At 32.0% G+C, this 20482-nt stretch overlaps 2 protein-coding genes across 6 annotated transcripts in view; one reads left to right on the plus strand and one right to left on the minus strand.

Moving 5' to 3' along the window:
* Positions 1 to 20482, minus strand: part of LOC129946802 (cytosolic carboxypeptidase Nna1) — a 261648-nt gene that overhangs the window by 119364 nt on the left and 121802 nt on the right. The gene's annotated exons all lie outside the window — the stretch shown is intronic.
* Positions 19828 to 20482, plus strand: part of LOC129946803 (glutamine-dependent NAD(+) synthetase) — a 134976-nt gene continuing 134321 nt past the window's right edge. The window contains exon 1 of one of the 2 annotated variants that reach the window (XM_056057139.1): positions 19828 to 19913. The gene's annotated coding sequence lies outside the window, so the exon portion shown is untranslated. The remainder of the gene's footprint in view (positions 19914 to 20482) is intronic. The other variant, XM_056057143.1, reaches the window with a different exon arrangement.

Below are 20482 nucleotides of genomic sequence, written 5' to 3' on the forward strand. Positions count from 1 at the left end.
GAAAAACTATGTTTTGGAAGTACCTCAATCGGAGTTAAAAAAGTGCTACGAAAATTGGTTTAAACGCATGCAAAGATATATTGCTCTTCATGGAGAATATTTTGAAAAACACAATTTTATTCGAAATTCTTTGTTTTTTCATTATTTGGCCAGAAATATAAGTAGCAACCCTCGTATAACCGGAAATCTTTTTTTTAAAAAATCTTGCAAAATCTTATAAAACGGGTTTAAATGGGTATCAACAATGAAGCCAGCCACTTGTCACACATAATATTCTCTACTTAGCAAAAATTACAATAATTTGCAATATTTCGAAAACATGGAATTATAAGCGTCAACTTCCTTAAATTGAACAAGTAATCCAACACATTTTCTCACCCTTTTCAAAATGAATTAAATCCTTTAGCATTGCAAAATAAAAACAATTTCTATTCGTCATTACCTCAAATAAATCATTGATGACTTAAAATAATTATGAACGAATATAAATTTACTACCACCATTTTCACAAAAAATCTACCAAAAAACAATCAAATTTCCACACAAAAAACTAAACTAAAAATAAACAAAGTATTAAAAGCAAAACTTTTACTGACAGACAATTAATTTTACAATAATCGCTTCCATTATTATTAATATTTTATATATGTAGATACAAATATATTCATATTTATTTATATCAAAACAAAACTGTTTCGATTGCCTTGCACCACTTTTAATTACTTTCCTGCGCTGTGCTGTGCCAATTTCAATTTAATACACAAAAACAAACAACAAATTAATAAAATATACAAATGTATATTTATGTTGCTATACTATACACAAAAAAAGTATGTAAATATAAATAAAATCAAAATGAGAAAAGTTAACATAAAATTTATTGGTGGCGTGCGTTTTCATGAAAGTCTATAATCCCACGCAATACCTCCTCTATTTTGTTTATACCTAAACTCGCCTGATGGTATATCAATGGAAAAACAATTAGATATTTACTTTTGATTCGATGAATTTATCTATTTTAGCAAATAGTTTTCCAAATGTCACTTAACATTTTTCTATCAATAAAAAATTGTAATTTTGTCAGTGCTGCTGTCATCGTAGCATATATTGAATTTGAGTACTTACACTACATCAACCACAAAAGAAGACACGAAGAATTAGACAAACAGAAAAATGACAAGCAATTTGGTTTCCTATAATTCAATCCCATTCTCTCAATCAGCTACTATTTTTGTAGGTATATTTTCGTTTCACCTCCTCCACCCCCTTCCACTTTCAACCCCATTTGAAAAAGTCATCACTCACCCTTAAACGACCTGACACCAAAGTCTGCTACTATAGGAGGAATTATTATTTTTATTATTATGAGTATTTTCTTCGTTTTTGCTTTTTTTATAGAGACATTGGATAAGCAGAAGCACATTGATTTTCCATGAATAAGATTGACCTTAATTCCACTAGAAAGTAGTTCGCCTCTGTATGGTTCTGAATTATATAAAAAATACTAAAAGAGGTATAGAGGAAAAGTAGAACACTTGATTGGTTTGATATCGTATCTTTATACATTATATCCATTCTCAACCCCATTCTCCATTCTCTCCCCGGCCACTATTCATCCATCATATCGCCATGAACTAAACCAAAGTGAACCGAACGGAACCGGAACCTAGAACTCATCAGTTTTACTATTTTTAGTGTTATTATCTCGATACTTTTATAGATTCTTAGTGAGAGTTTGGTGTTGATTGTTCTTGGATCTAATGTATAATCGATGAGCTAATGGAAAATATACAAAAAATGGGGCTAGGAGGTATAAATGAAAAATGATATTGAAAGAAAAACGAAAAAATCAAGAAGAAAACTTGACGAAGTGACGCACGTCTTTTATTTTGTTCGTCTTCAAAAACAAATTTTCCTGAATTCATACTTTTTTGTTCTTCTTCTTTGTTTGAAATTTGAAAATAGATCTTGAAGGCATAAAATATGGAAATTAGGTTGAGAAGTTGTTGTCTTGTCATTTACCATCAAACTAAGTAAGTATCAGCATCAGGCACAAGCAATTTAGATGACGAAGCTTAAATTTAGACAGGGTGTGTTTTGTATAGAAAATTAAGAAAAACTGGCGACGCGTGTCAGTTTAACAAAAATAAGAAAAACGAAAAAATTAAATGAAGCAGCACACATATCACACTGAATTATACTTTATATACGTTGTCTTTGTTGGCACCTACACGTTTCATATGAAATTATTTTAGTCAGGAAAGTAAAGTTGCATTTATGCGGTAAAATTAACTCAAAAATAAATTTAGAACGACACACTAACTTTTCGATACAAAATTTTAGACATTTTAAACCATAAAAGGTTTTCCAATACATACAAGGTTTCATTTGGACAATCTCGCTGTCATTTAGGCAGCAAACACACAATTACTTAAAATGGACTGATACACTCTTAAACAGTATACTGACATTGTTAAAATTCACTATAAAAATAGTGAACATTTTGTTAAAGCATTTTTTGGTCAACATATAACTTCTTTTATGCTGTTAATACTGAAAATAGTAGAGACGTTTTTAGCCATCCTTTAGCTCGTAGTGTTGATGAAATACTCAGGTTTCTTGATTCTTCGTCGATATTTGTATTTAGCATTCCAAAAACAACACTGCACCGTACTTTGCTTACAGAGTTTTTAACTTATAAAACTAAAACTCCGTAATCGTCGATTGAAATGCATTAAATTGATTCGGATTTTCATCGAAATATCATCTTCACTAATAAGTCTGCCTCCAAGAATAATTGTTGAAAAGCCTTTCTATTCTCTCCATGTTTTTGGAATGGAAGAAATGAGGCTATTGCAACTGTTGCAGTTTTGCTTTCGAGCTATGATAATGATTTGTGTTTGCCAATTGGAAGATATTGGTTTGGCCAATAAATAAATAAATTGGGTGGCGCAACCGTCCGTTGTAAACAAGGGCCTAGTGACTTACAACTCGCAACCATTCCTGTGTGCGAGTACTGTTGTGAGGAATGGAAGGGACCTACAATTTTAGGCCGAATCCGAACGGCTAATTTGAGAAAGCACTTTTTCATGACAAGAATTACTCTTGAAGGAATTGTCAATTCCTCGCAAGAGGCAGTACCTGCGAAAATTATTTTGTTTTGAATTAAGGTGGCACAGGCAGGGATTGAACCCAAGACCCCTTGCATGACAGTCCAACGCACTAACCATCATGCGACGGGTACTACTGGTTTGGCTAATGCGATGTTTATTTTCAACAAGACGGGTGCTTAGTTCTGAAAAAGCAACTTAGCAATATAAATTTAGCAGAAAAAGAAATTTCTGAGCATGTTATTCCTTTTAGAAATGATTGGTATTGGCCACCGAAATAATTTAATTTAAAACCTTTAGATTTTTTTTGCTTTTAGGTTAAATAAAGGATAAGGTTGTACTTATACTCCGCAATCGATACAATACATTAAATGTTGAATTCGTACGAAATGGTAATGCAACCGGTGGCGGTCATTTGTCTGAAATCGTAAATGGCATATCCCAAATGTTTAAAATCTTTGATTTATTAATCAAACTAAATAAATTAAACTACTTAGGAACTTAGGCCTTGTGACTTACAATTCTCAAAAATTAATGTGTGCGAGTACTGTTGTCAGGGATGGAGAGGACCTACAGTTTTACGCTTGATCGGATCGGCTTATTTGAGAAAGCAGTTTTTATGACAATAATTACTCATGGACGATTTGTCAATTTCTCGCAAGAGGCAGTGAAAAAAAATCTTTAAATGGCATATCAAGGATCGAATCCAAGACCCCTGGCATGACAGTCCAACGAACTAACCTTCATGCCACGGACACTAAAATCACTTATAAAAAATTCAATATTAACTCAACTACGTAATTGAGTTTCTTGGCTCAACATTTTTGTACTATTATTAGAATTAACCGCTTGTGAAGTCACCAGCTGTATTCCTCCCCTTAAATAGTTCTATCGCAATACTCACACGCTTCTAGAATATTGCCCATCAGTTTACCTTGAACATTTGAAGTGCAGAGATTCGCTCTTTCGATGTACTTCGCGAATGTAATGTTCCCTACCACGCTCTGTATTTCCCCTTACAATGTTCAAGAACTCAAATCACACTGACCTACTTTCGAACCCATCTTTTTTCACTATTTTTCATACAGTGTCTTTGACATAATAAAGGTGTATAAGAACACATTTAAACATTTTTCTTATTTGGAGACCATATTTTTCCTATTGCAACGTGAAACTTCTACATTTTTTGAAAAGTTAAAATTTTTTGATATTGTAGTATTTAAAATTGACAAAGTCCTCTTTCAGCAAACTTAGAAGATAACATGGAATTTTGAAACAAAAAGTGGCACTATGAAACTATCTCCTAGATTTGAGATAATGATGACATGGTTCCTGCAATCATTTCTGCGTAGATATATAATTTTAAGGCTACTTAAAAAAAGGCATTCATAACACTTTTCGACAAAATTAGGTTTTTTTTGAGAGCTCAAACAAAACAATACTTTTTTTAAAGGATCTTATCACATTAGGTTTTTAAAATATTCCTCTTCAAAAATATAAAAAAAACAATAAAAAGATGGTTTTTCAAAAAGTAAATTAAAACTCAAAATATCACTGAACAATAAATTGAATGATAATTTAACAAAGCACTAATCTCTTTTTCCTAGATGCAATTTTAACAATTTTATTTTTCTGGAAATAACAATTAGTTATAAGTCTTTATTTTACTCTATATAAAGTTTTCAGTGATTTTTGAATTTTATACTATCATAGTTTTGAAAAACAAGTTTTGGAGTTAATTTTTAGTGCTGATTTCGAATCCAAACTTTAATTTTAACAATGTGCTGCACTTTTAAAAATGTTCAACAGTATTTCAATATTTTTAAGTATATTTCAAAAACTAATTGAATTGTTCAGACAACAGATTCGACATATAGATACACAAACGGTGAAACCTAACAACTTATTAAAAAAATCTTCTTCTTTAATAAAAAAATAGCCTCAAAAAGCCTTATATACGTATTTTTTGGAATTTTAAAAAGGAATATTTCAAAAATATTACGTCATACATTAAAGATAAAGGTCATCAATACCTTTTGAATAAGTGCGATTTTATTGCCAGTAATAAAACCTTGTCGAACAGTTGGTGTCTGCAAAGATATAGGAGCTCAATGTTCTCTGGAACCGGATGAGCTCAATGATTATTTCCTTGATGAGTCGGTTTCTGTTGCTGATTTTGAAGCAAATACTACATTTAACTCCTTGAACAATGTGCCTAGGCTGGAGGATTTTGATGTTGTTACTGAAGATGATATTCTAAAATGTGTGAAGGCTATCAAGTCTGACTCTGTTGGTGATGATGGAATACCTATTCGTTTCGTTAAACTCATACTTCCACTAATTATAACCCATTTAACTCATATTATAAACTGGTGCATTGTCACTTCTACTTTCCCTCGCTCTTGGAAAATTGCAAGAGTTCTCCAACGGTTAAGAAGCGTGACTCTAATTCTTCAACTGATTTTAGACCGATAAGCATCCTACCTTGTTTCTCTAAGGTTTTTGAAAAGATAATTGAGCAACAGATCTTAAGTCATATTTCACTTAACAACTTGCTGTTTGAAAATCAATCGGGTTTCAGAGCAAATTATAGCTGCTCTACTGCAATGGTTAATCTTCTTGAAGATGTTAGGGTGGACTATGATAAGGGTCAAATAAATCTCCTCTGCTTGCTCGACTTTACAAAGGCCTTTGACAAAGTGAATCACAGTATTCTAAAGTGGAAACTCGTAAACTTCTTCGGCTTCAGTGAGAGGGCATGCTCGCTAATTAGTGACTATCTATCTGACAAATCACAAAGGGTTTTTTCTGGGGGGAAATCTTCAGCTCTTAGACCTGTTACGCGAGGAGTCCCACAGGGTTCGATTCTGCCTGCATGTTGTTCGCACTCTTCGGTTCACCTGTATGCTGATGATGTTCAACTCCACCTTGCCAGGCCTTTTCATCAGCTCAATGAACTGTCCCTCTCCATCAACGAGGATCTTAACCAAATTAATGCGTGGTGCATTGCAAATGGCCTATTTTTAAATCCTTCCAAGACCTTAGTCATTCCAATTTCTAAGAAAAAGTTCGATCTCTCTACTCTTCCTAATATTTGGCTAAGTGATCGTTTAATTAAAGTAGTGGATCATTGCACCAGCCTTGGATATTTTTTTTTTTTTATAATAAACACACACTCAAGGGGATATTACTACCCTTATTATGCAGATGCACAGTGTGAGCACTAGGAAGAGGAGAGAGGGTAAGAGGGGTTAATTAATAATTGCTTTAATAGTTCCCCTCATATCATATGCTGAAATAGTGTATAGTGATCTGATTCACTATCTAAACAAAAACTGCAAGTTGCTTTCAATGATGCTATTCGTTACGTCTATGGGTTACGTAGATATGACCATGTTTCGAAATTTTCTAAAAATATATTGGGTTGCACACTGCAGCAATACATAAACGCAAGAAACTGTTTATTTGTACATAAAGTAATACATATTAAGACTCCGTCTTATCTGTTTACCAAACTCTAGAAGTACCGTTCCGCTAGAAGTATCAACATTACCCCTCAACTTGGCAATTATCTGAACTCGTCCGGTTTATTTTTCATACGCGATGTTAAACTATGGAACTTGCTCCCATCTTCAATTAAATTAATTGTTAACTATACAAGATTTAAAACTGCAATATTTCTTCACTTTTCGTCTCTCCCAATTCAACCATAATCCTCTCTCTTTTCCCTTCAATCACAAAGAATTGCTTTTAATTTTAATAAAATCTCATTCTCTCAAATTGTATTTAATATATAATGTAAATTTGTAAACCTACTATATCTAAGTACTATAAAAGATGTAATCTTGCTGTACGTGCCATTATTGTCAAATAAATGAAATGAAACAGTGTAATCTTCATAGCATAGCAGATTACGTTTTTTAAGAAGTTACTTCTATATTTTCAAAAAATTGGTCCAACTGCTTATTGTTCGTAATTGAATAAGAAAAGTACCAAATCGATTTATTAATCAATAAAAGTAATAAACATATCTAAAAGTATTGTTTTGAAAAAAGAAGCATATTAATTTATAAAACACTTAAAATGTAGCTTTTTGTTTTAATGATAAATTATGTATTTGCATTCAGGTTAATTTTTACATCTTTTATTTGTTTCTAAAACCAATAATTTATTGGTGCCATAATTCCGTAGAAAGTTAATTTTACAATTAAAAAATGTTTATAAATCATTCCTCCCGTTTATGACAATGATTGAAAACTTCATCTCTCAGACTATATTAAGATTAAATGAATGGACTATTATAAAGAGTTGAGGAGGATGTTTTAAGGTTTAATGACTTACTTTGTCTCTGCCAAAAACACTGCCACCTCGTTCAACCAAAACGAATGGATTACGTATATACAATGTATATATCCGAATGGAAAATACTTAATTTTTGGCCTTTGATGTATTTCTAAGTAGATACTTTTTTGTTGTTATCTCTAAATATACCTACAGTCAGTGTTAAAAGAAAATTAACAGTCGGTAGTTTTTGGATGTCTCGTATCATTCAAAAAACAAATTTTGTTGGCACTAAGAAAATCCAACCAAATCTTGTCTAAATAATATTTTTAATTTTTTGAAAGTAATAGAATCATTTAAAAATTAACAAGCAAGTTGAGGAGACTTTTTAAGGTAAAGCTTTGCTATCAGGTGGAGCAAATTTAAAACCCTCGTCCATTTTGATGACTTGATGAAATGAAGTTTAGAAGTATTAATTTTAAGATTTCGATTCTTTGAAATATGATTCAGCTGTGTTGAAATTAAATTAGACAACTGAGAAAATGCTCATAAATCATAAAATTTTTGACGATAAAAAAACAACAGGATTAAATTTGGTATCCTCACTCTCGAACCTAATTAAAGCCCATTGAACTTCAAGTTTTCTTTTTATTGGTACTGTATCTAGGACTTTTATGAGAAGTAATCTCTTTCACCAAAAAAAGGAAATCAACAAAAAAAAAACATCTTGCTAGAGCATTAATCTTTTTCTTATATGGCTGCTTCAAGAAGATTAATTACATTTCATTCGTTTTATGTGGGTTAAGCAAACTTTTTAGGAAAAATAAAAATAAAACAAAAAACCTTTGAAGACCAAACGAGGATTCATCTATTTACATACAAAAAATGGGTTTATTTAACACAAGAAAAAATATGAGGGTATTATTTTGTTTGGAAATCAAATTGTTTATCAAACTGAAATCAAGTACAAATAAATGGGGTGTATTTTAAACAAAATACAAAATTTAAAAAAAAATAAAGACCTTAAAATAAATGTAATTTTTCTTCTTGGCAAATTTGTGGATTTAAATACTGAAATTATCAAAAATTAGGGGAAATAAGTATTTGCTAGAAATTGTTAACTTTTTTAATGCAAAACTGTATACAATCGTAAAATATTATGAAACTAAACAGTCAAACAATTTTAAAACTGCTGAAAAGTCCGTACCCTAAATTTTTTCCGAAGGAACTAAACACAGATTTGGATATATGTAATTCTGATGCTGTTCTGCGAAAATAGTAAAACAAAATTGAATGTAAAACAAATAACGTAGTATCCATTCAGCGGTTTCAAAAGCAAAGACCAGGAATTAGAAATCTGTCAAATTAAGTTGTTAAACCAATTTTTTTGTCACTTGAAAGTCTGACATTTACAAAAATGGATCGCTTAATTATCACACAACGCATACAAATTGTTAAAACCTTCTACAAAAATGGTGATTTTACCAAAGTCACATATCGTGCTTAAGAAGAGATTATGGTTTACATAATATTCCAACTACGTAAGCATTTGGCAACATTTTGAAGAAATTTGAAGAGACTTCTGTACCACTAAACAAAATATCGCTGCTGTAAGTAAAAGTGTTGCCGAAGACCTGAATGTGTCGATTCCTCTTCGTTTTCAGGAATTAAGACTAACTTACGATATACTATGCCTCATTTTGCATTTGAACCTATATCCATATAAAGTCAAGCTCACACAAAAGCTGAAGCCAGTTGACCATTCACAACTTTGTAGATACGTCAAATGGGTGCTTGAACAACAGTCGGACAGGGGGACGGTGATTTTTCGAACAAAATTTTGTTCAGCGACGAAAACAAAGTTTAATGTCCCATTACCATATGAGTCTTTCTTCACTCGGTAGGTATTCGGGTTCTGAGAATTCTCAAGTAATTGAAGAGAGGCCATTACATCCACAAAAAGTCACTGTTTGTTGCGATCTTTGGTCCGGAGGTGTGATTGGACCTTACTTCTTCGAAAACGACTATCACCGTCAATTTTGAGCTATTGAAGAATACGACTAGATTTAAACAAGACTGTGCTACACGACTTGAGCGAAAATGACTCTATTACAAGACACATTTCGAGGCGATAAAAAATGGCCACCAGGATCATGCAATTTGACACCACTGGACTTTTTTTTGAGTACGTGAAAGATAAATCTTTAACTCTTGAGCACTTAAAAATCAACATCCGTCAAATTTAACTGACATACCGCTCAATATACTCGTATGTCAAAAAGTAGTGGAAAATTAATGGTGATCATTTTAATGAAATATCATGAGAGAAAAATATTTTGCGTTTTATGTACGTTTATTTTAAATTAAAATACTTAAAAAGCTTAATTTAAAAAACAAAATCACCTCAGTGAGTTTAAATTCCATTTATCAGAGATTTAAAGTTAAAAAAAAAATTTAAAGATTATTCCAATGAGAAATATAATTTCAAAAATTCCACTTTTTGGAGTTTGAAAGGAGATGTCGGTGCACATTGGTTTTGAATTCCTGAATATTGCAATGACTTGGAAAAACAGGGTGTGGTAAGGCATTCCACATTCGCGTAGTACGGCTAAAGAACGAATCTCTGTACTTGACGGTACGACCAAAGTTAGACTCGAGGATATACTGATGAGCATTCCTAGAAGCGCAGGTATTACGGTTAAACTATAAAAGAGGGTGACCCAGGAAACTTTACTACGATGTTCGAGTGACGTAAGTGAACCTATGATGGTATTATCACCAATCAATCTAAATGCTCCTCGTGCAATACTGTCCAAGAGGCTAAAGTAAGTTGCAGGAGCACCAGCCCAGATATGGGAGTTATACTCAAGCTAATGAGCTAATCATATTTTGTCGTTACAGTTCCATATCCGAAGAAGAGTTACGTAAGTATGAAAACGAATATGAAAAGCTTAGAGTACTATCGTCCGCGAAACAATGTATTTCATTAGAAGCTGTAGACAGGAGATCATTAATAAAAATGAGAAAGAGTGTTGGAGATTGAACGGAGCCCTGGGGCACACCAGCATTTATTTTGAGGTTTTCGTACTTGAATCCATCCAATACAACTTGTATTAAACGATCTGAAAGGTAATTACTAATCCAATGAAGCCGGGACTCATGAAAACCGAAAGCACGCATTTGAGATAAGAGAGCTTGATGCCAAACCCTATCAAATGCTCTTGAAATATCTAGTGCAATAATGTTACTTTCTCCAAAACGATGTAAAGATTTGCTCCACTGTTCGGTGAGAGGAACCATGAGATCACCAGTGGACCTATTGACGGTCATTAAGAAGCTTTCGATCTTTCTTGAGCTGATAATTAATCAGCGTTTCCATGACCTTGGAAAGGAGGGACGTAAGTGCAATCGGTCGATAATTAGAGGGTGCGGAAGATTTGCCTTTTTTGGGAATGGGCTAGAATGCAATTTTCCATCTGCTCGGAACGAGACCTAAGGAGTGAGATTTTGTTGATTCCTTGTCGATATTTGGAATTGGGAATTCTTGAATCGACATAACATTGTATGTGTTAAAACAGGAACTCAAACCAGTCGATCACCAGTAACCTCGTATATTCACTGATTAAAGCCTTCAAATGCTACATTTAGGACTCTGAAAATCAAAGAAAATAAGTATTGGAAGTTTTCTCTACAATTAACATGTCCTGTGTAGTTTTTGTGGTTACGGTGATACAACCATAAATTTACTTCTACTTCACAGCGAAATAAATTTGGACTTAAGTTGTAAAACCCAGACAGCTCGTATCATTAAAATACAAAATTAAAAAATTTAAAATTTTTGTAATAAAAATGAAGTTCGGTTGAAAATAAAGAAGATATGAAAGTACATATTTTTGTTTTCTTATTTTTCGCATTTTTCACAAATGCAAGTTTTGCTTAAGTGTTAAAATGAAATTGTTTAAAAAATACTCAGATAAAAACAAAAAGGTTTCAGATAATCGGGTTTTTCTTTTAAACGCGCTTCTTTTAAGCAGGTTCTACAGTGTTTCGGTATGAAATATTCATAGTAAATGTAACTGAAATTAATAATGATATATAAGAAAATCCTCGTCATTCCACAAAATACACAAAATATTTTGTATTTCGCCTTTGACCTCTTTATCCATTATCCTGTGATTATGCTAATCACAAACTTCTTTGCAATTTATTAATTTTGTTCTTACAATTCCCATTTTTCCTCCTCCTTTTTTTATCTCATTTATTTTTATTTTTGTCCTGTCATAAAAAAAGAAAAGAATTAATTTTCATTCTTTACTCGCCTAATAAAAGTAAGTAAAATAAAATATATTTGTAGCTTACATATATGAAAATTTATTCAACATAAAAATATGTACTCTCATTTTGGTCCAGAAGCAGGGCCAACAACAACAACAACGAAATTCTGGTCATTTGTCTTCGATGAAAAGAAAATTATTTTATCTTTCATTAATCCAAACAAGAAGAAAATAACAATATTGGATTCTTGTCTTGGTAAATATGTAAAAATGTATATAACTTGTTCTTAGAAAATAAATGAAAATATATATTTGAGCGATATATGTATATAGTAAGGTACATTGCGACTTTTTGAAGTAAATTCAATTTAACACCCTCGGGTCATGATGCCTCAAAGATAATCCTGCATCAAGTTTATATATGTTCGTTAGATAGAAAGAAAAGATATACGTAAATTTGGGGGCCCCATCATCAACATCATCATCATCATCAACAGAAAGGACATAACATCATGCCTTTCATATAAATTCGATTTTGCTCTTGATTTCAATTCAAAGCTATGTTATTCCTTTTCTGTTTCTGTTTCCTTAAGTTTTTTTTTTTGAGGAAAAACTTTTTCTCGAAATGATTTTATTTGTGTATTGTGTCCTGTTTTTGCGCCAACCGGCATAATTAAAATAAATTGTATTTGGTTTTATTTTCATGAGCACAATAGTACAGTAATCTTGCTGGCTGTAGGCGTTATTTTTAAGTATAACTATTTATATAAGGACTTCAAAAGTTTTCTTTTATTTTGGTTTAAATGTTGGAAAAATAATGTTTCATTTTAAAAATATAGCTTGAGGGCCATTCTATGAATATTTTGATATAAACTATTTAAATGGGAAAATTTAAGATGAAATTATCAAAATAAATTTGCACCAAAGTTTTTCCCTAAAAATGATTTCAAGAAGAAAAGTGGTTTTCATTAAGCACGATATTAATTATTCAACTCAAATTAGTTAAAATATACTTTTGGCTTACCATCAAACGCTTTCTTTTCGATTTTTCATTTAGCTAAAGAACTTGGATCTTTCCGAATAATACTATTAATAAATTATTTAATATATAAAACTTGTTTTACTATTTCCCTCAAAAGTTCTATTTTGCCATGAATATTAATAGGTTTCCTAGAAGTCACTCTTAAAGTTGTATTTTTTGTCGAACATAATCGATCTTTGGAATTATTCATTCCACAAGTGATACTAAATCGTATCTGGAATTAAGACTTAAATTATTTCAATTTCTTGAAAGCTTATTTATTTATTTTCGTCTTTCAAGTAACATGACTTTATGGAAACTACAATTAAATCAAATAATAATAAGATTTATAACATATGAGTTCAATATAATTAACTTAAAATAATACAGTTTATAACAAATTTAATAAATTTCTCTTTATACTTGACCTTCTTTTATTAAAACCAATTAAACAATCAAATTCACTAAAAGCAATGCAGGAATAAATTTTTTGATTGTGTTTCGCACAATTTGTACTATGAAAAGGAACATGTAAAAAATGTCCATCCGAGTCGACATTTTGGCAATATTTTCATCCCCAAAATTCAGGTTCTCTGAGCTTCAAAGAGATTGAAATGAGTATGACTTACTGTTAAAACGTTGCTCCTCATGTTCAGGATCAAATAAGGACGACAGCCAAAAGCCTCAAATTAACTTTTTTGATCTTAACCACAGCTTTTCTTTGTTCATTTACTCTCTCTCTTTCTTTCTTTCTCTTTCTCTGATACTTTATTACACTCTCTTTCACTTTCTGTCTTATTTATTTTTCTTTCTCTTTCTCTCCTACTTGTTTTTCTCTTTCTTGCTCACTCTCTCTCATTTTATTTATTAGGAATCTTTTAACAATTAATTTTATCCTTTTTTATTTATTAAACAAAACAGTTTTATTAAAGCTTTAGGGTACAGTATGAAAAGAGGACAATATCTATTTTCTATGTTGATAAACCTTTATTTAGGACAAAATGAGGTTCAAAAAATATGCGAAAAAACACGGAAAGATGAAAAATCGTTGAGGATGATATGAGGTTCCTTTTTCTTTATGTAGGAGCAAACGAGGAGAAAAGATTCTTTTAAGGATCAAAATAGGGCCAAAATTTCGACCTGGGTAAATATTAAACATTGATAGCAAAGTAGAACAATCTATGTTAGAATTCAAAACATTTAAAGCAAAGAGTATCGAATATAGCTTTCTTCTCTGCACTAAAGGTTTTAAATTAGTTAATATAAACTAGGTCTCATAAGATGGAGTATCTGAGTTTCTAAAAACCTTATGTAAGGCGAGTGTGGTAAATCTTTTCTGAAATTTTTCAATCCTAAGGATACTTGATTGAGTAAAGAAATTACATATAATACAACAATACAATACAATCCAAAAAAGGTCTGACAAGGGATAGAAAAAGGGGTTTTTAGAGTATATGGATCTTAAAAAGATAGATATAAAACTCAACATCGCGTTAGCTCTAGAAATAACGTGGTAAATATGAAGCGAAAAACTTATTTTATAGTCAAAGATAACTCCAAGATCTTTTTGTCTTGTTAGCCTTTGTAATGGATGATTATTAATTTTGTAATTGAAACTTAATGGATCTAGTATCTTAAAAAATGTAGCAACACTGCATTTTTTAATATTGAAATACAAACCATTCAAAGTACACCAGTTAGCAATGCAGTCAATGGAGTTCTTACACAGCTAAAAATCTTGAGATCATCGGCATATAAGAGACACTTTGCATAAGAAATAGAATTTGGCAAATCATTTACAAAAAGAATAAAAAAGAGTGGCCCAAGGTGGCTGCCTTGAGGAACACTTGAAAAATTTATTATTTTATTTGATAAAACAAGGAGAGCAGAGTGAAACCCTAGCAGTTTAAGTTTTTTCAAAAAAATATTGTGTTGCATGCGATCAAATGCCAAATAATACCAAATCGGTGTAAATAACGTCGACTTGCAAGCGATTTTCTAAACAACCAACACAATAATTCGTAAATATTGATAAATTGGTTGCTGTCGATCTACCTTTTATAAAGCCCTGCTGATGCTGAGAAATATGATTTCGAACTTAATTATACAGTTTATTTTTAACAATTGCTTCAAATGCTTTTGGAGTTAACTGAAATTTAGCAATAGGTCTATAATTTCCCACTGATCCCTTAGATCCAGATTTATGCAGAGAAGTAATCAAAGAATGTTTCTATGTATCTAAAAATATACCTTGTCGCAATGACATGTTGAAAATATAACACAGCGGGGCTCCTAAATTGTATTTACAAAATTTTAAAAGAAGTGGAGGAAAACGGCGTGGCGCTGCACAAAAGACTAGAGCTGCTCGCGAGCTCTAAGAGCAGAAAAGGAGAGAGAAACACCGGCTTCTTAGATGGAAAAAAGAGAGCATGAGAAGCGCGCTATCGAGGAGATAGAGGGATGTCACAACAGGTAAAAAAAACCTAACAAGGGTACCAGCCACAAACCGATGCCTGTAAAGACGGTCAGGGGAATATCGTAGTAAAATCGCAGTCTATGTTGAGAATATGGTAAGATCACTTCTCCAAATTATAAAACGGCAATGACGAACCGAATTCCGCTGTTAGGGAGAGAGAACCACTCAACCTCAGCGACGCAGATCAACAATTCCGCCTACCCGACCTTGACGAAGTGAAGATAGCTATATCTAAACTTAAGTCAAACAAAGCTGCTGGAGCTGACGGCATCGCTGCCGAACTATTTAAAGCTGCAGGCGATGACTTGGTACGGAGCATGCACCAACTCATCTGCAAAATATGGTCGGAAGAAAGCATGCCCGATGAGTGGAATCTCAGCATGCCCGATACATAAGAAAGGAGACCCTCTAAGCTGCGCCAACTACAGAGGCATCAGTCTCCTTAATATTGTGTATAACATCCTCTCTCCCGTATTATGTGAACGTCTGAAGCCGTTCGTCAACAACCTGATAGGTCCTTATCAATGTGGCTTCAGACCAGGAAAGTCTACTATCGACCAAATGTTCACACTACGACAGATTTTGGTTTGTGCAGAATGACGATGGAGAAAGCACGCTGCTCTATTAAGGTCGGAAAAGATTTACCAATGCATTTCATGTCAAATAAGGTATAAGACAAGGCGATGCACTGTCATGCAACTTCTTCAACATCGTTCTGGAAGGAATTGTGCAAAACTCAACCGTAAACACTAGAGGCACAATCTTCCAAAGGTCCATCCAATTACTCGGATACGCAGATGATATTGACATAATTGAAAGATAAAAGCGTGATGTCAGTGGAGCGTTTTTGAGCATTGGACGGAAGCGAAAAAGATGGGTTTAGTGATCAATGAGGGCAAGACCAAGTATATGTTGTCATCAAAAAAGGACACTGAACAACGACGTCTAAGACAAAACGTCACCATTGACAGCTATGACTTTGAGGTAGTTAAGGACTTTATCTATCTAGGCACCGCTATTAATACAGACAACGACACCAGCGCTGAAATCAAACGAAGAATAACTCTTGCAAATCGCTGCTTCTTTAGACTTAGAGGGCAATTGACAAGTAAAGTCCTCTCTCGACCATCTAAAATCACCATCTATAAGACACTCATCATGCCGGTTTTTATTTATGGCGCTGAGGCGTGGACCCTGTCAAAAAAAGATGAGAGCGTCTTAGGATGCTTCGAGAGAAAAATTTTTCGGGTGAGTTTTGGTCCCGTACGCATAGATGGAGAATGGAGAAGAAGATATAACGACGAACTGTACGGGCTGCACAGCGACACTGACTTGGTTAGCAGAATTAAAGTCCAATGGCTAAGATGGCTAGGTCATGTAGAGCGGATGAACATCAACGCTCCAGCCCGGAAGGTCTTCGAATCCAATCCCGAGGGACGGCGGCGCAGAAGAGGAAGACCGCTACTCAGGTGGCGCACCCAGGTGGGAGAGGACCTCAACCAACTTGGCGTGCGAAACTGGAGACAACTAGCTAGGGACCGAGATGGCTGGAGACGCATGTTGGTTGAGTCCCAGGTCCGCCCCGGACTGTAGCACCACCTTAAGTAAGTAAATAAGGAGGAATATTATCTGGTGGAGCGGAGAAACTTTTGTCCAGAGATGATAAAGCTGACAATACATCATCTTAAGATAAACAAAGGCTACTAGCATTTATTAACTTCCCATAGGAAGTTATTGTAATGGGTCCGATTTGTCAAATTGAAAATTTTGACATTTCTCGACGTTTCAAGGTCCCTAGAGTCGAAATAAAAGATTTTTACAAAGATGTCTGTGCGTGCGTGTGTACGTACGTTCGTACGTCCGTACGTCCGTACGTTCGCGACGTTTTTTTCGTTGTCCATAGCTCAAGAACCAGAAGAGATATCGACTTCAAATAAATTTTGTTATGCAGATAATTAGGCAGAAAGATGCAGAAAGGGCTCTCAAGAAAATTGCGTGGGTGTTTTTTTTACCATAGCAGTTTGAAAAAAAAGGTAAAAATTTTGGTTAACCCTAAATATCTTACGAACCAAAAACGCTAGAGACTTGAATTAAATTTTATATAATATAGTGTAACGTGATACTAAACACGTATATTTTTTTAAAAAAATCAATATAAAGGTTTTTTTATACATCAATAAAACTGAAAAAAAAAATTTGTCACCTTCAAAATTTTACGACTGAAATATGATTTCTTCTCCAAAACAATTTTGTGCAACAAAAAATAATGTTTTTGATATCTGATAAAATTTTAAGAAAAATCTAATTGACAGTTTTTTTTATAAAAAATAAAAATCTAAAAAAAAACATTACTCAAAGTTGGTAAAAATTTAATATCGATTCAAATATCCTTTCAAAAACTTGAAATTTAGGCTTCAAACTTATTTTATCTTATAAGGAATATTGTTTTCAACATTTTGAAAAATTTTGAGAAAAATCGAATTGAAAGTTTTTTTACAAAAAATAAAAACCTAAAAAAAAATGAATAAAAGTAAAAATTCATTTTCGACTCAAATATCGCTTTTCAAAACTTTGAGATAATAGCTTCTTATTAATTTTTACTTGTAAGAAATATTGTGTTCAACATTAGGACAAATTTTGAGAAATATCGAATTCACAGTTTTTTTTACAAAAAATGAAAAGCTAAAAAAAAATCTACCAAAAGTTGGTGAAAATTGATTTTTGACTCGAATATCTTTTCAAAAATTTGAAATATTGGCTTCAAACTTATTTTATTTCACAGAAAATATTGTATTTGATATTTAGTAATTTTTATATAAAAATCCAACAGTCCGTTTTTTCTAAATCTAAAAATCTACAAAAAATAGTACGCAAATTTGGTAAAAATTGATACGAGTACATATAGACAAAATTTTAGGCAAGACCAATCGACAGACTGGATGGGAAGTTATCAGTGTGGGTCGCATCCCAGCCTCTTTTATTAGAATTGAAATTATTAAAATCTTGATCATAATTTATTCCCAAGTTGAGCTTACTCATGAACTCAAATTGGTCAATCACCAGAAAAACCACGTCGCGTTTGTTCTGATCCTTGAAATGAATGAAAATGATCCGGATTTTCATAAAAAAATCATCATCAATTATATATGAAAATAAAGGTTGTGAACTGAGCTACTTAAAAGATATTATTATACAAAAGTTTGCCTAAAAATTGCTGTTATTCAAAGGTTTGATTAAAAATAACTCAAAGTATATAAATCATAGAAATGTAATTTTAGTTTCATTTGAAAGATATTTTTGACACCTTTATTTTAATACCTTTTTGATTTTCTTATATTTTATATATCCAAAGTTATTAGCATTTATGTCGAAAAAATGCTCATTTTTAATGGTTGGACATTTTTAACTTCAATCTCAAATATCTCGGATCTCGCATGAGTTATCGACAAAATATTTTTGCAGATATATCCGGCTTAGAACAACCTTTAATTTGATACCAAATTCATTGGTGTACACTCCGGGCCGGATGACCCTTATAAAATGAGCAATCCCCTTTGCTTGTTTACATACATTCCCGCCAAGATCAAAATGAGCTTCTTTGAAAAGATGATTTTTTTTGGCAAAATTGTCATCTTCTCTTAATCGATCGTAGGCAACAACGATATTCATTCAGCGGAAGGATAAAACTAATTATCTGTCCAATCAGACATGAGATAAGTATTACCATGCATCAAGTTCAACAAAAAAATCACGTGCAGTGTTCCCAAAAATAAAAATCAATGTTATTTTGCTGTAACCAATTTTTGTATCTAACTTTCTTGGACTTGACCAAACATCTTCTTTTGTTTAAAATTTAGACATTTTTCCATAATGAGAACCAGACTCTAAGTTCTATATTTATGAATTTTTTTGTTGAATTTTTGAAGTACTTTATCAGAAATTATAAAAATAACTTTCGAAGAAACTTAAGATCTTAACAATCTTAGCAAATGCCATGAAAATCAACTCAATTGGTTGTTTTTTTTTTAAAGAAAGTAAAGCTCATAGAAAATCATCCTTTTTTATTACTTCGTTTGCAGAAAAGTTTGCAGTAAAACATTCGAATATAGAAAACATAAGTAAAACTTATCTATTGTTATCTTATTTTGAGACGTTACGGAAAGATAAGTAATAGTTTTGTCGTTTTTTTCGAACCATAAAGTAAACCAATTTAGATACTTTTTATCTCTGATATTATGTTGTCCAGTGTCCCTGTAATACGGTCCATATATTTTATCATATAAAAATGCACACATTACATATGTACGTCCATAAAAATACCTAGACAAAATTACTTGATGTCCTTATTCACCTTTGGTCTATACGGATGTATGTATGTGCACGACGTCGTACATATTATATTGATTTATAGAAAAGGACTTAAATTCCCATTACCATCGTTAGTTCTGCAACCCTTGAATGTTCTATATTCAAGGTCTCCCAGTACCTACAACCCATTCTATTACTAAACTTTTGTATGTAACTTTTATTTCAACTGTTAAATTTTTTAAAATATATTTTTTTTTCGTTGTTTCACTTAAATTCTAAAAAATCATAAATTTTCCAAACTTTTCGTTGGTTTCTATTTTCTATTTTATTAAAAATTTCTTTTTGTTCTTATTTCAGATGCAATTTCAATAGAATTGATTTTGAAATTTGAACATTTTACACTCTGGCGTTTGATTAAACAATTTATTTTTCAAAGGAAAAAGGTATGTATATAAATTTGGTATACCTATTGCGTTAAAAAACTCCATTGATGGTTGAAAAATAATTCAATAGATTTTTTTTTATTTTCCTTTTGTAAACATTGATTCCCCGCAGAGAATGTTAGGTTATAGAATATTAAAAATAAAAAAGGAAAATCTATTCGACCGTGAATTTAAATTTGAAATGTGTGTAAGAGTATTTGTTTAGTTCTGCATGAAAAGTCAATTTTTCGCATCGTATTTGGCTTCTTTTTATGCCGTTTTGTGTACTTTTCATTTTGATTATGCATTTATGTTTATTTTCATTTGAATAAATACAATAAAATATCTACATAATTGAAAATAGATAAATAAGTTCAACAGGGCGTATACGTTACTTTTTTTTTTTTTTTTGAAATAAGTTGGCTTGAATGATTATGCTTGAACACGAAATGGAACCTTTTTTTAATTCTAAAATAATTAAACCCTTGGATTTATAATGTATCTTAATCGTTCAAACAGGAAATGGCTAATCTAATGAAATAAACCTTTTTCGAATAACACCAACAATTCTCGTATTATTTCAATTAACT

The sequence above is a fragment of the Eupeodes corollae genome, chromosome 2 (assembly GCF_945859685.1).
Source record: "Eupeodes corollae chromosome 2, idEupCoro1.1, whole genome shotgun sequence".
NCBI classification, from domain to species: Eukaryota; Metazoa; Arthropoda; class Insecta; order Diptera; family Syrphidae; genus Eupeodes; species Eupeodes corollae.